The following is an 18,290-nucleotide window of genomic DNA, read 5'->3' on the forward strand; positions in this document are numbered from 1 at the left end:
ACACTAGGGGACAACACAGTTTGGCCTCGATCCATTACACAGTAGATATGTCCCTTAAGACACAATACACTTCCATAGGAAACCAAGCTACTAAGAAAATAAACCGTTTAAAAACTGTTAGTTATGCTCCACAGCACTCTCTTTATATGCAGACGCACAATCCCACCCTTAATACCTGGCCAATTTCAGCCAATTAATATCCCAACTGTGAGGAAAATTTTGGTCACACTGCAGACACTGTTAGAACCCCAGAAGATGCAACAATGAAACCGGATCGTCCTCAGTTCTACTACACACAGAACTATTTATAATTCAAGAGAGAGACACAAACCAGACAAGATGCCCTAGCAGACCCAAAGAAGTGCTAACTTGCTTCCTTTTCTGGTAGCCTTCTAATTGAAAAAAATGACAGCGTTCTTCTCCACAAGTATGATACAGTGTCTACTGAAGATACTGAGTTTATCAAAAGATACTCATTCAAGCGAAAAAAATAATGCTTCAGAATTTCTCAGATTTCCACCAATTTGTGCCATGGGCTCTCCCTCTTTCATTGCCTCATTCTGCTATTAAAAAGTAGATATGCACCTATAGTGTTATCAGCACGCAGTTAGCAGTGCTCTTTGCTTTTAATTCCCAGCAGGATCAATTATCAATGAATAATTAACAAGAATGCTTGAAAGCTCAGAAAACAGCCTAAAAAGTGAAATGTTTTCAGATGAATGTATGTGCTTTATTGATCAATACTATAGATGCCAATCACAAACTATTTCTTAGTTCTCCTTCTAATGATCCAAACTAATACCAAACACAAATGCCCTTGCCAAACACGTCGCTAAGACTACAGCTTTTTTATCTCAGAGATCAGTTTGAGCCTACAAAAATGAAAAAAAATATATTTTCCACCAAATAAATGTAATATTTTAAAAGATCCTGGCTCTTAACTCTGGATTTTGTTAAGTTTTTCAGTGTATTTTCCAGTCTCAGGAGCCACAGCATGCAACAAGACAAATAATGTGATAAAACATATTACAGGAAAGAATGCCACATTATCTTTCAAACTGCCAAAACAGATTCACAGGCAGAAAGGAAGGAAACTTTCCATAGCTGGAAGTACTGACACTGATTTGCTTACCTACCACTTACTTGAAGAATAGGCCTCAAATTAATTTACTACCAGTAATGTGATCTACGACCTGCTGATCAAAACAGCCATCTCAAAATAAGACCCCACTTACAGAAGTGTTCCTTCCCTGTACTAGATGGGGAATGTGCATGTCACCGCACAGCCGCAAGTTTAAATTTCTTCTGATAGTGCAGAATCTTGAAGTACAGACCAGGCTTTGCTGGTGACTGTAGTGCCATGGGTTGCCACGCCTTCAGCACTGAAGCCTGGAGTCTGACTGTCTATTTGAAGATTCACTGACAGCCTGAAAACCCCTCTGGCCTGGTACCTTGTAAGTTCTATCTAGGGAAACTGGGAAAAACTCAGGTTTATTCAGACAACTCTAAAAACTTCACTTGGTAACTCTGGTCACTGCTATCTAAACTGGAAACACTCTTCTTTAGCTTACTTTGCAGTTTCAGAATTTGTGGCCACAGTTTAATTCTCCAATTTCCTCTATATCTTTTATGTATTGACTAGTAGGTATGTGTACAGTCGCAGCTGAATGAAATAGTGTGCACTTGTGTTGAAAGATACAAGTGACAATTGATCATTATTTAGTGCTAGTGGATCCTATTAACTAACCACTGACATGTTCCAGAGTACCAATAGCCTCATAAATGTTGTTCTGCATTTTCAGAATATGCAAATACTTCCAAGACTTTTTTTCCCCCCACAGGTGTCAAGAGGTTTTCAGAACTCAAGTTAGTAAGACATTAAGAAATATTTCTAAATTACATATGTCAGTCAAATGGCAACTTTTATGTTTGGAGGCTTACCGAACAAGGCACAGAGAAATTAAAGGCATTATTCTTTATAATAAACTATAATTAAAGAGGTAAAAAATATTTTTGCTAATTTATTACTAAATTTCTAGAATCTTTAAAAGCAAATCAAAATAGTTCATACTTTCTGAGCTATATAGAAATATGAATTTAATATTCAAAAGTTCAGTGAATGCTCAATATATGTTTTAAGCAAGTTATGGACATAAAAGCAGCATCATAGATAGCTATAATTACAGTGGCTGAACCAAAAGACTAAGTATTCATGAAAACATACATTAACTTCCTACAAATGTTGAAAGTGTACTTTAGCACCTGGCTTCACACCAGAAGAGTCAACAGTCAAATAACAAGTAACAACATCACCTACGCCAATCGGTCTGTACCTTTCTCAGATTTTAAAGCATCTGAATTTTCCTATTTCAAAATACCATTCTTCCAGTGCTCTGGCGTGTCCTCAAAGTTCTAGCAGAGTAGTAATCAATATCTAGAAATGCTTGTGGAGCTTTGACAGTGACCGATCTCATTAAGGACAATGGAAAATTTTCTTGAGTTTAACAACATATGCACTCAGTCTGGAAAGACTGGTAACAAAATGCAGGAGGGTAACAAAATTTTCTATTTATATTAAAATAATTCATGCTTTTTCTTTTTTAATCAGCAAGTATATTATGCAACATGTACAGAAGCTAGTTAATGCATTCAGAAAACAAACTCTCTATGGCTAGCTAAACTCCAGCCCTCCAGTCCAAGTGAAGCTCTTTGCAGGCGAAATACTCATTTTCCATTATTTGCTTAACTATTTCCATTAAAACATAAACCTAAAAATTTGAAAGTCAGACTCAGTTTTCCATTTCATTTTCTCTGTATTTTTTAATTTTCTCATATTTTAAAATAGGTTCATTTAAATACACCCGGCATTTTTTCATAATCCCTCTCTTCAAAAAAACACACAAAATCTGAATTTTTTTTCATGCAGTATACCACAATCTTCAAATCTAGGGATAATACAAACCCATAATTCTCTTTCTGGATCCTCCTTTGCCCCCTAGCTCCACACACAATTGAATACCAGGCCATCTGCAAGCATTCATCTGATCCAACATCCTGCCAGAATAAAGAGATCAGAAACTTCAATCCAGACACAAGGATTGCCTACTGAAACAACCATTTTAAGAGACATCTCTTATTTACAGTGAAACAATTCTGGCCTCCACTGGCCATAGTCTGGTGAAATAGGGTGAGTTGATCTCCCAACCCACTGTAGCTGTTAAGAGTCTCCTAAGCTAACAGTAGTGCTGGGATTTCAACTGCACATATAGCAAAGGACAATGCCTACTGAACACTCAGACCACCTGCCTCTAAAACAGAGATGGCTTCATGCTGTGCTGGCTTTGGTTTCTGAGTAGCCCCAATACTCACAGCCCGAGGCAGAATGCAGTACATTAACCTGAGGTTTGCTGTTGTTGGTTTTTTTTTTTTTAAACAAGAACTTTTACTGAAAAGTTTTCCCCAAACACCTACATTTTATTTGAGCTGATGAATGGGAGGCAAAACAAAGTGAAAACAGACAGTAAGAAGATTAAACAGCATCACTGAATACTATTTAAATTTCCTTTTTTGGACAGTAGCCTTTTATCAGGTCTGGGAAAGGATGCTTATACAAGGTTCAGAGACTTGACAACTAAGTATAATTACAATAATTTATTGTACCAGCTTGAGAAATACCAAGAATTGCCACTGTTGCCCTTTCAGTTACATGTGTATCCATTTTTGCATGCATATCTTAGTCTGAGATATCAGAAGGCACTGCTCTTCCTGTAATTATACAGACAGGCTTGTTTGGCCTTTTGTTTTGTGAGCTGTGTTTGTCAAGATAGAAACAATGTCATATTTCATATTTTAATTTTAAAAAGAAGGTGCTGTATGAGGACAACACTGTGAGTAATGCTGGATAAATGAAAACTGTCTGTCCATAGCAGAGCTAGTACAAGTATATTCACTGAAACCATGGGATCTCAGGAATTCTGTTGTCATTTCACTCCTGTCATTTACGAGCCCTAAAGCAATGGGATATTCAGGTAGGTCTACCAAAATTAGGAACGGATTCCTTCTGCATGACTTTGTGTATTACAGATCTGGTATTTCCACAACCTGACTGGTGCTTCTGCTCAAGCTAAAAAAATCCAGTTACAATAAAGCGCCAGTGAAATTGTTTCCTTCTCGTGCAGTTTCCAAGCCATTATCTTTACCCAGCCAAACCTCTCCTAATCTTACATAGAATATTTTTCTATTACATTTACAGAATGATTCACAGTGGTCATTATTTCAGTGTTTAGAATACTGTGTTTATAACAGCCTATAAAGATGACGTAAACCTTGAGCAAAAGGTTAGCAATGCCCTCTGACGTTTTATTCAGCTGTTGCTCTGCTCACGACTCCCACTGAACTACGTGCACTCTTTTAGGTGTGGGCTTACCAAAGCCTTGTAGGGAAGAACTAAAACCTCTCAGCTCTCTGGCATGATTTGTTAGATTACAGCTTAAAACCATTTTAAGGGCTTCTGAGAAAGACTCTGAAAGTCCTGAGTGGCTAAATCACTGAGATTCTGATGTTCCTTGAGACAAAGAAGCAGACATAAGTCCAGCACAATCTTTGCCAAACAAAGATGCAGAAAACAGGAGTTCCACCTACCCTAATGCTTACAGAACCAAATGACAGGAGATAGGAATGGTAGCCAGAGGTTGGCACGGCTGGTGGGAGGCCACAGGCAGAGTCAGAGAACACTCAATGATGGGATGCCACTGTCTGAAGCCTATTCCTGTCCTACATCACAATAAAGGGCCAGAGCTATAACTCTGAGATGACAATCGTGGCAACAGGAGGGTAAAATATTGAAAGTATCTCAGCAAATTGCGATGTAATTAACTGTCAGCTTCCAGGCCTAGCTGGAAAGACCAGAGATATTTCTTCCCCTCACCTGCTCATTGTCTCTCCCATATGAACTCAGCTGCTGTCATCCCAGCTCAGCTAGCTGAACTGAGTACATGAACACTCCCTATTCCACCACAGTGCCTGTGCTCCCACATACTGCTCAAAAACAGGCATTAGGAGTTTCAGAAAGTTCAGGAAGTCCAGCTCCATGCTATACACACTGAGCATGCTGAAGAAGAGGACAAATGCATGAAACATAGAACAGATCTTACATTACTTCTCTACAGAACAAAAACATCTCCCCAAATCTATTAACCTTTAAGAACTCAGATTATAACAGAAGACATGAGTCATCTGGGACTACTGTAGCCAGAATAACGTAACTGCAGTTCATCTACAATGACACAGCAATGAAAAGACTCACAACCATAAATATTTTTGTCACCACAATATCTTCTCTGAATGGTGAGCAATCTAATCATAGTCTTGACATAATGACTGCTCTCAGTCTGCCCTGTGATTCCGTTCAAGAAATACTGTCAGACAGCAATTATTTTTAACAGCAAATTCAATAAAAAGCTTTGGCATCCAGTCCTAGAAGCCTAGAACTTACACAGCTTCTGCTCATCTACTCCATGTCCACTTCAGAGGGTAATATTACATGTGTTTGCTTACAGCTTCAATACTAGAATTTTGTACACACAAAAAAATTGCATGTTAAAAGTAGAAATGAATTTTTGTTTGCAAAATCAATAAATACAATAGAGCAAATTTGGTGAAAACAGAATAACCATTATGTAAAGACCATTAGCTTTCCATATTATTGCTTAACAGTTGTTTAAGGTTGAAATAAGCTAATCGTACTTTAAAAAGCAGATGAGTCACTATATAGTTACTGTTTCTGAATTAAACTTACATAGTCATACATATCCAAGGCATAGTTTTCATGAAACAAAAATATCCTAGACAGTAACTCTAGGGCAGTGAAAAAACAACTCCACAATTTGGAACTGTTTGGACATTTTTTGATAACTTACAGAATATACTCCATTAACTGACAGACAAATAAAGATCTCAAGGCTTAAACTTCCTTTACATACTCCTTGCTTTCCTCAATTTGCTAGAAAAAAAATTTAGCAAACTTTGGGCATCTTGATATTGCCTTATAAAAATATCTTTAGCTTTTCCTTGTAATAAAGCAACAATTAGCCTGATATTTAAGGAGATTATTGGAAAGCCATCAAATTATATTACCTCTAAAATCCGTGAAAAGTTGGTGTGCCCATAAAGACGATACTTTTTACTATTTATATCTTGATCTGTCTTGCAAAAATAATTTTGTAGAAATCAGTGACTAATTGATATAATGAAGTCTTTTAGTGTTATCTGTAAGCACTACTCACACTATACAGTTTCCTATTTCATCTCCCTGATCCAAAGTCTTTTGTAGAGATGGACAGTTTATGCAGCAGCTGATGGACAGAACGAACAGCCATATTTTCTTTGTTGGTTTCTAAAGGCAATTTACACTGCTTTTGAAAAACTCATCAGACCCTATCTGGCCTAGCCATATGTTCCCATGTTTTAAGTCTTCGTGATTTTTCTCCAGCTTCAAGTGAATTGTCAGTCACAGTCCTCAGGAAATACCACCTTCGCTGGCACGAGCAAGTAAGTGAATGGACTACTCTCAACCTAGCTATGTTTCCTCCAGGGTAGCATTGAGAAGCTTGCTAATGCTAGAACCAATCTGAGATTGAAGATGGGAGTTCAATTTCCAGAACTGTCAATCAAGCACCTTTCACACACACAATTCATTCTGAAGTGCTAAAGGAAATACATGAAATAGAAGTAAGTCATTCAGTGTCCACAAAAAGCAGCTGACTTAAAGCAAAGCATATGACCTGTTATGTGGGTTGATTTTTATCTTACATGAGGTTCACTTAGCAGAGCCAGAAATGTTAGCCAATACAAGGTTTGAGGCCATCTTTAGAACAGATGCAGATGATAACCTTGTGAGCTCAGCTGTCTGCTCAAATTGCCTTGCTAATGATAGTTAGGGACATGTTCCTAGCACAAGTTACAGGAATTTAAACAAGGTTTGTTTGTACTAAATGAAATTGCACAACTACACACTTCTGCACACAAATGCTGTGGAAGCACTGTGGAAGCTTCCTCACCAGGGCTCTAAACATGAGTTACCAGAGCTCTGAATAAACTCTTTCCAAACAAAGTAATCCTTCCATTACTGGGGAGCAACAATGACTCATCTTTCTTTTTTCTTTGATGCAACACATCCAACCAAAGTCATTTTCAGGATTTATCCAAAATCTTAAAATTCAGCCAAGTTGTTAACACTTTTCTTTCCCTTAATGAGGGGCTCACAACACCAGGTTTCATTTATTTTTAAGACCCAGCTTCTGGAATCCTGTGATTATCCTCCCACATTTCTCTTATAAAGTTAAAGCACAGGATATGCCAGTGCTTGGCAATTCTTTAAAGCAACAACATATGTGCTGAAAGCAGTCTAGTGGAGGCAGCAAGGAATTTCACACAGGCTCCTTTACCCTGCTGCACAGCAGGCATGTTGGTGTAGCATGCAGGCAGGCAGGTACACATGTTCCTGGCCTTCCTGACTCCACAGGAAAGACTGAGCCCATGAAATATAAAGGATCAAAACAGAAAGCACACCCAGTGAACCCCATTCCTGTTCTGAATTTCATGATTTGGAGGCTGGATTCACTACCTCTGAAGAGAAGGATGGCTGACATGGTACAACAGAAGTTCCTCTCCTCTGCCATTCAAACAGGTGAGCATTTTGACAGCAAGTGGAGCCTGCCTCTACTTGTAATACTGCCAGCTCTCTGCTGTCTGTAGGCCCTGTATCACGTTTTTAGCCTAGAAGAGTTGTGTTGTTAGTAACACTCCATAATCAACCTGAAAAGTCACTGCGAAGCATTAGCAACCGTAGACAGGTTGACTGCACAGCCTCCACAGTCCTCCAAATTCCTCCTGATCCCACAAACAGAAAGACCCAGGACTGAACATCAAGTCCAAGACACCAAATAGGGAGATAGGCTTACTTTAATACTGGGCTATTGGGCCATTTCCTGAACTTTATCTAAGCGTTTCAACAATATGCTCTACAACGCTCCTAAATACTCCACAGAGCTAGATTGCTTATGACTTCCCACTATTGTTCCCTTCAAAGAGTTCTGTCGGCGTATTACTGACAGAGATGCCAGATACCATGAGGAGAGTGTAAATGGGAAGCATTTTAGAAGGCAAACAGACTTAGCATTGTTTTTAGCTACAACACAGCAGTAAAATTCTTTGAGGGAGAAACTGAGGTGAAGAGCACAGTGAAGTTTATTCAGCAGACGAGAAGAGAAAAATACGTGCCCTGAACCTGCAATTAGGTTCAATACTTCCTCTTTTCTCTGCTTATGTAGAGCGCAGGTTTCCTTGTTAGTCATATTCAAGAGGGGGGGAGGAAATTTCGCTTTTAGAGAGTATCTAGAAGTTTCAACTGTTTTATGGCAAGTGAATTTTGAAGGTAAGTGTAATTTAACCTGGCTACCTTGAATAACAGAAGTTTATGCCTCGGTACACGCTAGCCACCACAGCGTATACACAGGTCAATTAATAGCCTGTATGGCAGCTGCTCACCGCTGAGCCCAGGTCACCCATCAGCGCTACCTACAGCAGCAGGCTTGCAGTCAGCGCACACCTGCCCTGCCACGCAGCCATGTCCGAAGTCTGCCTTTCTTTATGGCGCCAATTCTCCAAGCACCCGCACAAGCCTCCACGTTAAAGGATAAAAAAACAAAAAACAGTGTGCAGGCATTGAGAAGGTGCAACAGCCCAATGCGCTGGCAGACAATGCTACCAGTGCCGGGGCTGTGCTCCTGGCCGTGGCCAGCTCACCCGGGGCAGCCCGCCCTGACCCACCGGGCAATACCCCCGCCGCTACCTGACGGTCCTCCAAGCCCGGCTCTGCCCGGCCCGAGGGCCTGCTCCCCTCACACGGCGACGGGCCGGCTCACAGCGCGCAGGATTTCCTGCCTCGGAAGCGCCTCAATTCATGGAAGTGATTTTTCCCGAGGGCAGGAAGCGCCGCACGCCGCTGCCCAAGGCCTGAGGGGGCAGGTGACCCCGCGGGGGCCGCGGCTACACCCGCGCCGGGGCCGTCGCGCCTCACCTGGGCTGAGGGAGGCGGGCGGCACCACAGGACGCCGCCTCGCCCCTCCCCCCCAGCCCCGCCGCAGCGCGCCGCGCGCGCCGACAACGGCCGTAACGGCTGCAACGGCACCGCGTGCCCCGCGCGCCCACGTGACGCCCCGCCGCAGTGCCCCCTCCCCCCGCAGGGGGCTGGTTGGCTGGGCCGCGCCGCTGAGGAGGCGGGTCGCGCCGGGCACAGCCGAGCCTGAGGCGGCGGCGGCGGCTGGCGCTTCCCCCGCGGGTCCCGCTCCGCGCTCAGGTGAGGTGCGGCCACCCGGCCGCGCTGCCGCGGGGCGGGCGGGGAAGGGGAAGGGGAAGGGAGGACGGCGGCGGCGACCGCAGGCACTGCCCGGGGGTGCCCGGAGCGCCCGTCGGCGTGGGCGCCTCGGCAAGGAGCGGGGCGCCCTGAGGGGGCGGCGGGGGGGAGCCCGCGTCTGCCCGGCCGGACCCGTGTCCCGTCCCCGGTGAGGCTGAAAGCGCTGACGCCGCCTCTGGGCGTGCGGGCGGTCCCGCCGCGAAGCTTCTGAGGCGGCGAGTGTTTTTAATTCCTCCCGTTCACGCGGTTTAAAGCGGTGCTTTGAGGTATTTGGCGGTAGCTTCTGATGTGGTTTTTATTTGCTCGTGAAGAGGGCTCTTCGCGTGCTGTGCTCTGGCTGCTCCGTCGTTTCGAAAACTTGATAGGCAAAACAAAAACCCACTCGCATTTCTCTTTCTGGGTATTGATCTGGTGCATTCGTCATAAAAATTAAAATTTCCTCTCGTATAGTTTCTCTGGGCACTTTCTGAATGCACTTTGTTTGAAAAGCAATTTACTGAATTAACGTAGCATGCACAAAGATAACTTGAGTTGACTCACTAGCAAAGTAGCATCCATTGCAGGAGCAAAAATGGAATTTTCCTGCCCTTGGGTTTCTTTTTTATCTTAAATTATTAATGGGTCTCTGCATTATGTGAATGAAATTTGCAATTGGTACACAATGCAAATGCATGTAGACAACCAGATGCAAGAGGTTAAGAAGGAGGACATGTCTCCAAAAAGCCTGACAGAAGGATGAAGGTAGAGAACCCCTTCTGTTCCTTATAGTTGTTGATGAGCTCTGGGGAGAAGCAGTGAGGTAAACCCTGCCCTTTTGCAATTATCAGAAAAGAGGAATGAGAAAAGGCAAAACTTTTTCCTGCTCTGGGAGCATGGGAAGTTAGAGCTTCAGCACGTAAAGTTTTGCGTAGCAGCTGTTTAACTGACTCGTTGTGGGTACTCTCCTGAGGTAGTGTGTTAACGGAAATCATAGTAACCCGTCTTTTACAACCTGGTTGTCAGCTCCTCACCAAGCATTGTATCTTGTATTCGCACATCACATGTGATCGGTTACTTTTATCTGTGTAATCGAAATGGAAAAAAAATCCTAGATCTCAAAGGGAGACATCTGGTGAATACAACTCCTTTGAAACTGAAGCAGGAAAGGTGAAACACTTGTGTTTAGCACAGGTTGGGGAACATTAAGGGTTTGAGAATTTGTTCAGAGGAAGTGCTGGCTTAGGTGTCAGTGGGAAATAAAATTTCTACTGTCTGTTCAACCACGTACAGCAAGTGAGGTGTGTCGTAGTACCGATTATGGTAACAGGGGTGTAAGGTTCTGTTCTTTGTTTTACTTCTTCCAATATTTGAACTTTTAAAGGCAAAGGCTTAAGTAAGACCATATTAAACAAAAGAGAACTATCATGTTTATAAGCAGTCACTTTTCTTCCACATAAACCCTTGAAGCTTGGTGAAGAGATTTAGAGCGGACATACTGAAAACATGTAATGTTACAGAAACTGTAAATCAATATGTAGAGACGACAGGCTACTCTGTGTAGAAGGAAGCTCTTAAATACATCGGGAGTGTAAAATTCTGCAATATTGTTAGTTTGGTAATAATCCTTACAAAAAAGAGGCAGGAGGAGAAAAGTAGACTGCATCAACACAGGCTATCAGATAACTCAAAGGTGAACTTGAAGTAGGTTTGAGGAGAAAATCAGGCTGTTTTTCATGAGTTTTCTCTACTGTCATTGCATTAGAGGAATAACTTGTCCGCAGCAGAAGAGGCTCCTGGGCCAGGTCGCACGTCCTGGATTATGTATTGATCCTGAGGAGCCATCCAGAAAGGCCGGCATTTCCCATGGTCTCATCTGTGTTCCTTCTGGGCCTCCTTTCCGTTGCAATTATATCACCTGCCCCCTCTTCTCCCCAGCTAAAGCGAGTTCCCCCCTCTGGAGAGGTAGACCATATAAACTGTCCCTCATTGAGTTACTCTTTGCTGCAGCTGTCTTCAGTTTTCTTAATCTCTCTGTGGTCTGCAGGCAGCACCACAGTACACATGCTCAGGACAGCTGTCACAGACATGCTGTAAATCCAGTGTATTTCTGAAGCCCTCAACCTGTTGTACATGAGTGTTAGTTCAGGTGGCAGCCTGTTTCCTGCCTGGGCGAGGAGCGTGTGGCGGAGGGAGGGCACTGTGCTGCTGCTGCCGGAACTGGTGCTCTCCAGGGCAGGCATGCAGGATAGGAGTTGCATAAAGCCAGCTCTCTTTCCAGCTCAGGATTCAGGTAAGGGAGTTGCATGCTGGGTTTAGTTGCTGTGTTCTCCAGAGTACAGACTTGTCATCACAGAAATAGAAGATCTGCCACTTTTACTGTGGTAGGGGAAATCTTTGTAAGTTGGAGTTGTAATCAGGTAACGCAATGCTAATTAAGATTAAAACTTTTCTTTTACAGTCCAAACTATCTTCAAAAGCAGAAAATGGAAGTAAGATGAGGAGGGATCCTTTCCTATGAGAGAATCCTTTTCTATGAAGTTGAACTTTTAGGCTTATGCTTTAGTAATGATGAAAATCAGGTTTAACTACATTTCTGTCTGTTTATACTCTTTTAAACAATGGCGTTGACTTTACAGCATAACAATTAAAAATCTCTGCAAGCGGGAGAGTCTGAATATGGCCTTTAACAGGACAATAATGTAAATAATTAATGACTTCTGAGCAAGAATCGTGAATGAGCTAGTGGAAGGACTTTGCATATCTGCTTGAGAATGAGAAGGATCTTAATGTATCCATGGAGGCCATGTCTGTGGATTTTGATGAGGGCAAAGCCAAGAAAAGCTGGTTGAAATGGATGAGATCAGATAAATCAGATCTCTTTTTAAAAAGGCATATTCTGAAAGAAGCTGCAAATGATTTCTAATCTGGCATCAGTACTGAGGAAACAAAATTTATGAGTGGTATAGTATCACATAAATAGGTATTTAAATAGTTTGAGATTCCTGTGTGTGGTAAATACCACTATTTCATTCATTGTTTTGGGTTTTGTTTCATTGTGGGATAGTCTGTGATTTATAGGGCTCACAAAGGGAGCTGCTTCTGGAGGCTTGAAGGGCATGTTTTGGAGAAAGATAGGGTGAAGGCAATAGACAACATAAGATTCTCAACAACTGAAGTTGCGTGAGACACGGTAGTTAAAGGAGAGGGATACAGTCCTTGCCACTTAAATGCCTAGGGCTAAGTGGCAAAGGCGTTTGGTCAAGAGGGAGGCAGAAGAAGAGAGGTACTTTTGGAGGGATATAAAATTCACATGTAGAAAATCAGTGAAGATATTAAATGCAAGTCAAATGTACACTTCATATTTGCCGTTGCAGGTGAGAACAAGCTTTCGTTGTGTTGGGAAAGAGGTAAAAGAGCGTATTGGTAGGTTGTAATTAAAGTGCAAGAATGGCAGAACCACGTAGGTTGGAAGTGATTGCCAGAGGTCATCTACTTCAACTGCTCAAAGCAGGCACATTTAGAGGAAATTGCTCAGGGCCTTGTCCTGTCAGGATTTGAATATCTCCAAGGATGGAGATCTTAAAACCTCTCTGGGCCTGGGTTCCAGAGTTTGACCACCACACTCAAACAAAAAAAAAGAATTTCCTTTTTTTCCCACCTTGTGCCTGTTGTCTCTTGTCCTTCTGCTGTGCATCTCTGAAAAAGTGTAGTTCCATCTTCCCTATACCTTAACATTAGGTAGTTGTAGACAGCAATAAGATCTCTTCACAGCCTTCTTTTTTAAGGCTGAACAAACCCAGCTCTCTGTTTCTCTTCATATATCCCATGCTCCAGTCCCCTGACCAGCTTGGTGGCCCTCCACTGGCCTTGCTCCAGTATGTCAATATCTTTCTTGCATTGGGAAGCCCTAAACTGGAGCCCATACTCTGAATGCAGTCTCAGAAGTGCCAAATAGAGGGGAATGATCACTTTCCTCAAAATGCTGGCTACACACTTGCTAGTACACCCCAGTATGCAGCTGACTTTTTTGCTGCACTGCTGACTCATGTTTCTTTTTCTCCAGAAATCCCAGGTCTTTCCCTGCAAAGCTGCTTTCTAGCCAGGTGATCCCCAGCTCTTACATGAGGTTATTCCATCCCAGGTGCAGGACATTTGAAAAGCAAAGATGTGATATTCTGTATGGTTGTCTACATAAAAGCATCTGGAGAGACAATGAGGGATATCTCTAGCTCTAGTGTGAATTTTAGAGGGTTGCATAGTCCACAAAGGTGGCATGAGGTGTTACCTCATTTTCTGCATTCACCCCCACTGTCAGTTTGAGGCTGGGGAAGTTTGTCTACAGCAGGCAGGGACTTCTGTGATAAACTGACTGAGTCCTAAATTCTGCTCTGAAATGTTGCTGTTCAGAAAGGGGAAATGCCTAGAAAAATGTAGCAGGCCATTAGTCTCTTCAGCTGAAGAATCCACCTTTCACTTCTGCTTTTCAGACTAGCCTGAAACCTCTGAATACTACTTGGATCATTGAGCAGCCAAGGCAGCATCAGAGGTGAAATCAACTTTGCTCCCACCTTAGGTTGTTGGAAAACCTTAACCTTACTCCTGGATGAGACCCAAGCCACAATAATGCAAACATTTACCAAACCCAACACAGCACTTCTATAATTCATTTCATTTGGGGCTAAAGGTGGAAGCAACACAAGTCCCAAATTATGTGTCATCAGGCTGTCAGCTCATACTTTAGACAGTCTTGTTGCCTGTTAGAAGGTGGGCAAAAAACCCTCCTTAGAGGCCGTTAGCTAACCTATGAAGAACTAGTTCACTGTGATGCAGTAGTGTTTAGTTGTGACAGGTAGGGTTATTTTTATATCTATATTCAGAGGAACATTATTCAAAAAAACAAGGTTTCTTTGACAGAGCTGTATCAATTTCCAGTTATGCTCAAAAGCCCATTTATGTACCCATGACTTCTTCAGTGCATTGGAGTCAGAGGTTTGTATTTTAGTGCAGATATGTGTTTACCAGTATTTTAATATGTTTGAAAGACTCTTTTGTTGACTGTTTTTGTTGCAGGCCTGTTTTACCATATAAATAGACTACAAGAGATGTCTTTGATATTGCATGTGATTATACTTTTAGACAGAAAATAGCAGAAATTACTCTTTTTTTTTCTCTCTCTCTCCTTCCCCCTTTCCAGGAGAACCACAGTAAGGGAGGACATAAAACATCTTTAACGGAATTTTGCTTTTGATCAAGCTGGTAAAATGGATACAAACATTATTTTCTCCTGTGAGGTAAGTATTTCCAGGGAGAAAGGAAAAAAAAATGCAGCTCATTTAACTTAAGGTTGGCTGTCACCACTGCTATTCAGTCTAGTAGTTTTTGTTCAGGTATTTTAAAGTTATAGCATCTCTGACTTGGGGTACTTTATACTGAAGAATTTATCTGGGAAGTCCTGTAATTAATCACTTACAGGATTAGTCAGCTTTGTTATGATATTCCAGTAGATAAAAACAATTGTATAAATGATCTGTGTTATTGTGGAGTTCGGGTAATGGGTGGCTTCTGCACATAGTAGCTTTTGACCCGATGTCAAGGATTTTTTCAAAGCATCAAAGAAACGGAAGCTGCTAAGTATAATTTTCAAGAGTGAATGCTTATTCAGAGTAATTGCAGATGGAGGAAACAAGTGGGTTCCTGGGGTGAAGACAGGGTTTGTACCACAAATATGCAACTTCTTTATGCAACCAGGCATCCCTCTCTGTTCCTGTTCTGAGCAGTCTATGTAGAAGGTGGGGCTGTTTCCAGTCTGAATTACAGGTACGTATTAATAATGCTTTTGCCAAATCTCATACCCAGCTTTGAAACATTTATGTACTGAGCCAGATTTTGGCTGGTTCATACCTTAAGAGTTGGTAAGTGAAATACATCTCCCTAATTTAAGGATCATAAGAAAATTCAGGTTGTAAGGAACCTCAGGAGATCGTGTAGTCCAACCCCCTGCTAAAATTTTACAGTAGACAATGAAATAAGGTCATCTTCATCCCTTGGCCTTTTCAGTCTGTTTTATGTTCAAAAAGAATAGGAAAGGTGGATTTATATCTTGCCATATGTACTAAATGTGCATATAATACTGCAGATGGGAACAGAACATTCTACTAAAATTTGTCAGAAAGGAAAATTACTTTAATTTAGGCAGGGTTTGTAAAAGAATTATTGTTTCCTCTTTTCAGTAGAACAGACAAATCTGTTACATACTGGTTTCTTGCAATTACAAACGAAACCTCCGCAAGTCATCTAACACAGTGGCATGCTGCCATTATTTTCAAGACAGGGTCCTCACAAGAATGACCCACTTCCCAGGCATCTCTAGGGAGTCCATCTATTTACGTTCTCATGTAAGCAAAATTGCTTTCTCATAACAAAGGAAAGGGAAGTGACTGTGTTGCTATCCTGATACATATTACTGAAACATTTCCTCTGAAGTATAAATATTTGTTCATGGGAAAACACAGTGACAATGCGAATAAAAACAAGCATCTTGTCAGGAAGCTTAGGGAGCAATCTCTTTCTGGGCTTTCAAAACAAACACAAAACCAATGCTCCCTCCAACTGTTGCGTATGACCAGACAGAACATTTAATGAGCCCTAGGAATAACTGCTTCAGTGTTTTGGCCAGGGAGGGTCATCCAAAGAAGGAGTTAACACTGCCAGAAGGAAGAGAGTTCAGCATTCAAAGCCTGTTAGGTGGATTGCTGAAGTAAAGAGACAGTAGGTTTGTTTTGGATTTCTGGCTGTCTTAATGTGCTCTGAATTGATCCCTCAAAATTGGTAATTTAATAGCTTTAATTAGTAATTTAATGAGCCCCATCCAGCACCCATGGTAAACATATACTTTAGTGAACAAAAATAGAAGTCATTTCAGAGGTAATGCAGTTCTTGAAAACCAGTATATAATATTACACACATACAGGTTGTGATGCCATGAATTATTTAATATCGAATAAGAGTGATCTCAACATCATAAAAGTACTCATTAAGGCAAATGGTACATCTAAGAACCCCAGTATTTCTCACCATCTCCCCTCTCAGTATCAGGTCTCACTACCTAGCCTGATTTTCTGTCTCTAAAGGAATTTCTGGGTAATTATGTTACAGAAGAATGTTGTTCTCATGGAATATACTCTGCGAACTGATGGTTTGGAATCCTATTTCTGTGACTGGGTCTCATTCCTTGAAGAGAACATATCTGCAATTCTAGTACAAAATTTAACTTCCTTATTACAAAGTCACATGCTAGAGTCAGAAAATGCTACTATCTTTGGAAGGCATCTCTTTGTAGAGGTGTTATTTGCTCCTTAACATCTCGGTCACAGCTTATTTGCTTATGGGCTTCTGTGTCACTTTAGGCATTATGAGATGAGTAGTAGTAAATTTAGCTCTCTAGTTTAAGAAGCTACTGCTCTGTCAGAGCTTACTCTCCCCGCACAGTCAGTGGAATATAATGCGTATATATGTGTTAGCCACTTCAGTGCAGAGTTTGGCAATTTAATATAGCTTCCAGTTAAGACAGGTAAAAACCAAGCTCTGGACTGTGCAAAACTGGCAGAGGGGGTGTGTGTGTGCACTGTGAAGGCAGTAACTTCCAGCAGAATTAGATGTAGCAGAAGAAATTTAAAATCTTAAAACTGTTGAGCTATTTCTATTGTGATTGCTTGTGACTAGAGAATAGTAAAATTGGGGGACTGCTTTGTGTGTCTGTGGGGTAGGGAAAGAGATGGTGTTGCCGTGTTCCTTGGTTTATTTCCTCTTAATTAAATTTATGTTCTCTGGCAGTATTTATCACAGACTGTCCAAACTCTGTCCTAAGCAGATTTCAGTTTCTTCACGAGCTTTTCTATGATTTTGATAAAGCAGAATGAATGATTCTCACAACCTGTGTGGAGTCGAGAAACAATTCTAATACCAGTTTATAGATGGGGAATCAAGACAGCAGTGCTGATGTGAAGTGTCCATTGATTCAGGGAGCTTAAACGGCAAGGTACCCAACACAAGAAATCCAGGTTGTGATACGAAAGGAGTGCACTGCCTCCAGAGCATCCTCTCACTACCTGAAATAGCCTGTCTTCCATACTTTTGGAAACAATGGCCTAATGCTTTCTAGATCAGGATCTGTGTGGGGGGGGTAAGCTTAACATACTAATAGAAACATAAACGCAGGCTTCCAAGTACCTGGGCTTCAGTTGCTTGCTTGTTTTTGCCACTGTATCAGAGGTGAAATGTTCTTCTAACAGGGCTTATAAATGGGCAAATGATCAAATAATTGTTCTGGACAACAGGTACCATTTAGACTTGAGATGAATGTATCCCCTGCTAAAAAGAAAAGAGATTTTATTTATTGTTGTGGCCTTTTGAATGTCCACAGGTTTCAATTCTTGTGACTTAGGTCTTTTGCTTAATACTTGGATACCATAAATTTGGCTCTTCTAGTTCAGATACATGTTTTCCACTGTCATACATGCATAGAAATATTTGTGGAATTACTGGTCACTAAATAAGGAGGAATCCATAGTAACATTTCAACAAATACTTTCCAGTTTTCTAAGGAAGACTGGTGGGCCCAGGCTTCTCTTGAGGCAGTACAACTGGCTACATTGGAATTTCTCCAGGGGTGAATTTTATTCTTTTAATCCTCCTTTCTTTGTGTTTGCAATTGTGGTTCCCACTGGCAACGCTATAATTAAGTAACTGTCGACATTTCCCTCACAATAAGAGTACAATAGCATTCTAGCTGTGGTTCTGAATTTCAGATAGAAGCCTAATGTGAAAAATAAGTGCTATTCACCTATTTAAAATTGGAATGGTGGGAAGTTGTCCATCTTTTGTAACAGATATAGTT

The 18,290-nt window shown here is 41.5% G+C and overlaps 1 protein-coding gene and 1 long non-coding RNA gene across 5 annotated transcripts in view; one reads left to right on the top strand and one right to left on the bottom strand.

The window, feature by feature from the left end:
• LOC135328689 (uncharacterized) overlaps positions 1–9,148 on the bottom strand; it is a 181,227-nt gene extending 172,079 nt beyond the window's left edge. Inside the window, exon 1 of the long non-coding RNA XR_010389660.1 lies at positions 8,852–9,148. This is a non-coding gene — a long non-coding RNA (uncharacterized LOC135328689). The remainder of the gene's footprint in view (positions 1–8,851) is intronic.
• Positions 9,149–9,237: 89 nt separating this feature from the next.
• Positions 9,238–18,290, top strand: part of RHOBTB1 (Rho related BTB domain containing 1) — a 56,811-nt gene continuing 47,758 nt past the window's right edge. For 3 of the 4 annotated variants that reach the window (XR_010389659.1, XM_026122679.2, XM_064513706.1), the window contains exons 1-2: positions 9,238–9,358; positions 14,589–14,685. The gene's annotated coding sequence lies outside the window, so the exon portion shown is untranslated. Of the gene's footprint in view, positions 9,359–14,588; positions 14,686–15,142; positions 15,212–18,290 lie in introns of all 4 variants that reach the window. The other variant, XM_026122688.2, reaches the window with a different exon arrangement.

This window comes from Dromaius novaehollandiae, chromosome 6 (genome assembly GCF_036370855.1).
Source record: "Dromaius novaehollandiae isolate bDroNov1 chromosome 6, bDroNov1.hap1, whole genome shotgun sequence".
Taxonomy (NCBI): Eukaryota; Metazoa; Chordata; class Aves; order Casuariiformes; family Dromaiidae; genus Dromaius; species Dromaius novaehollandiae.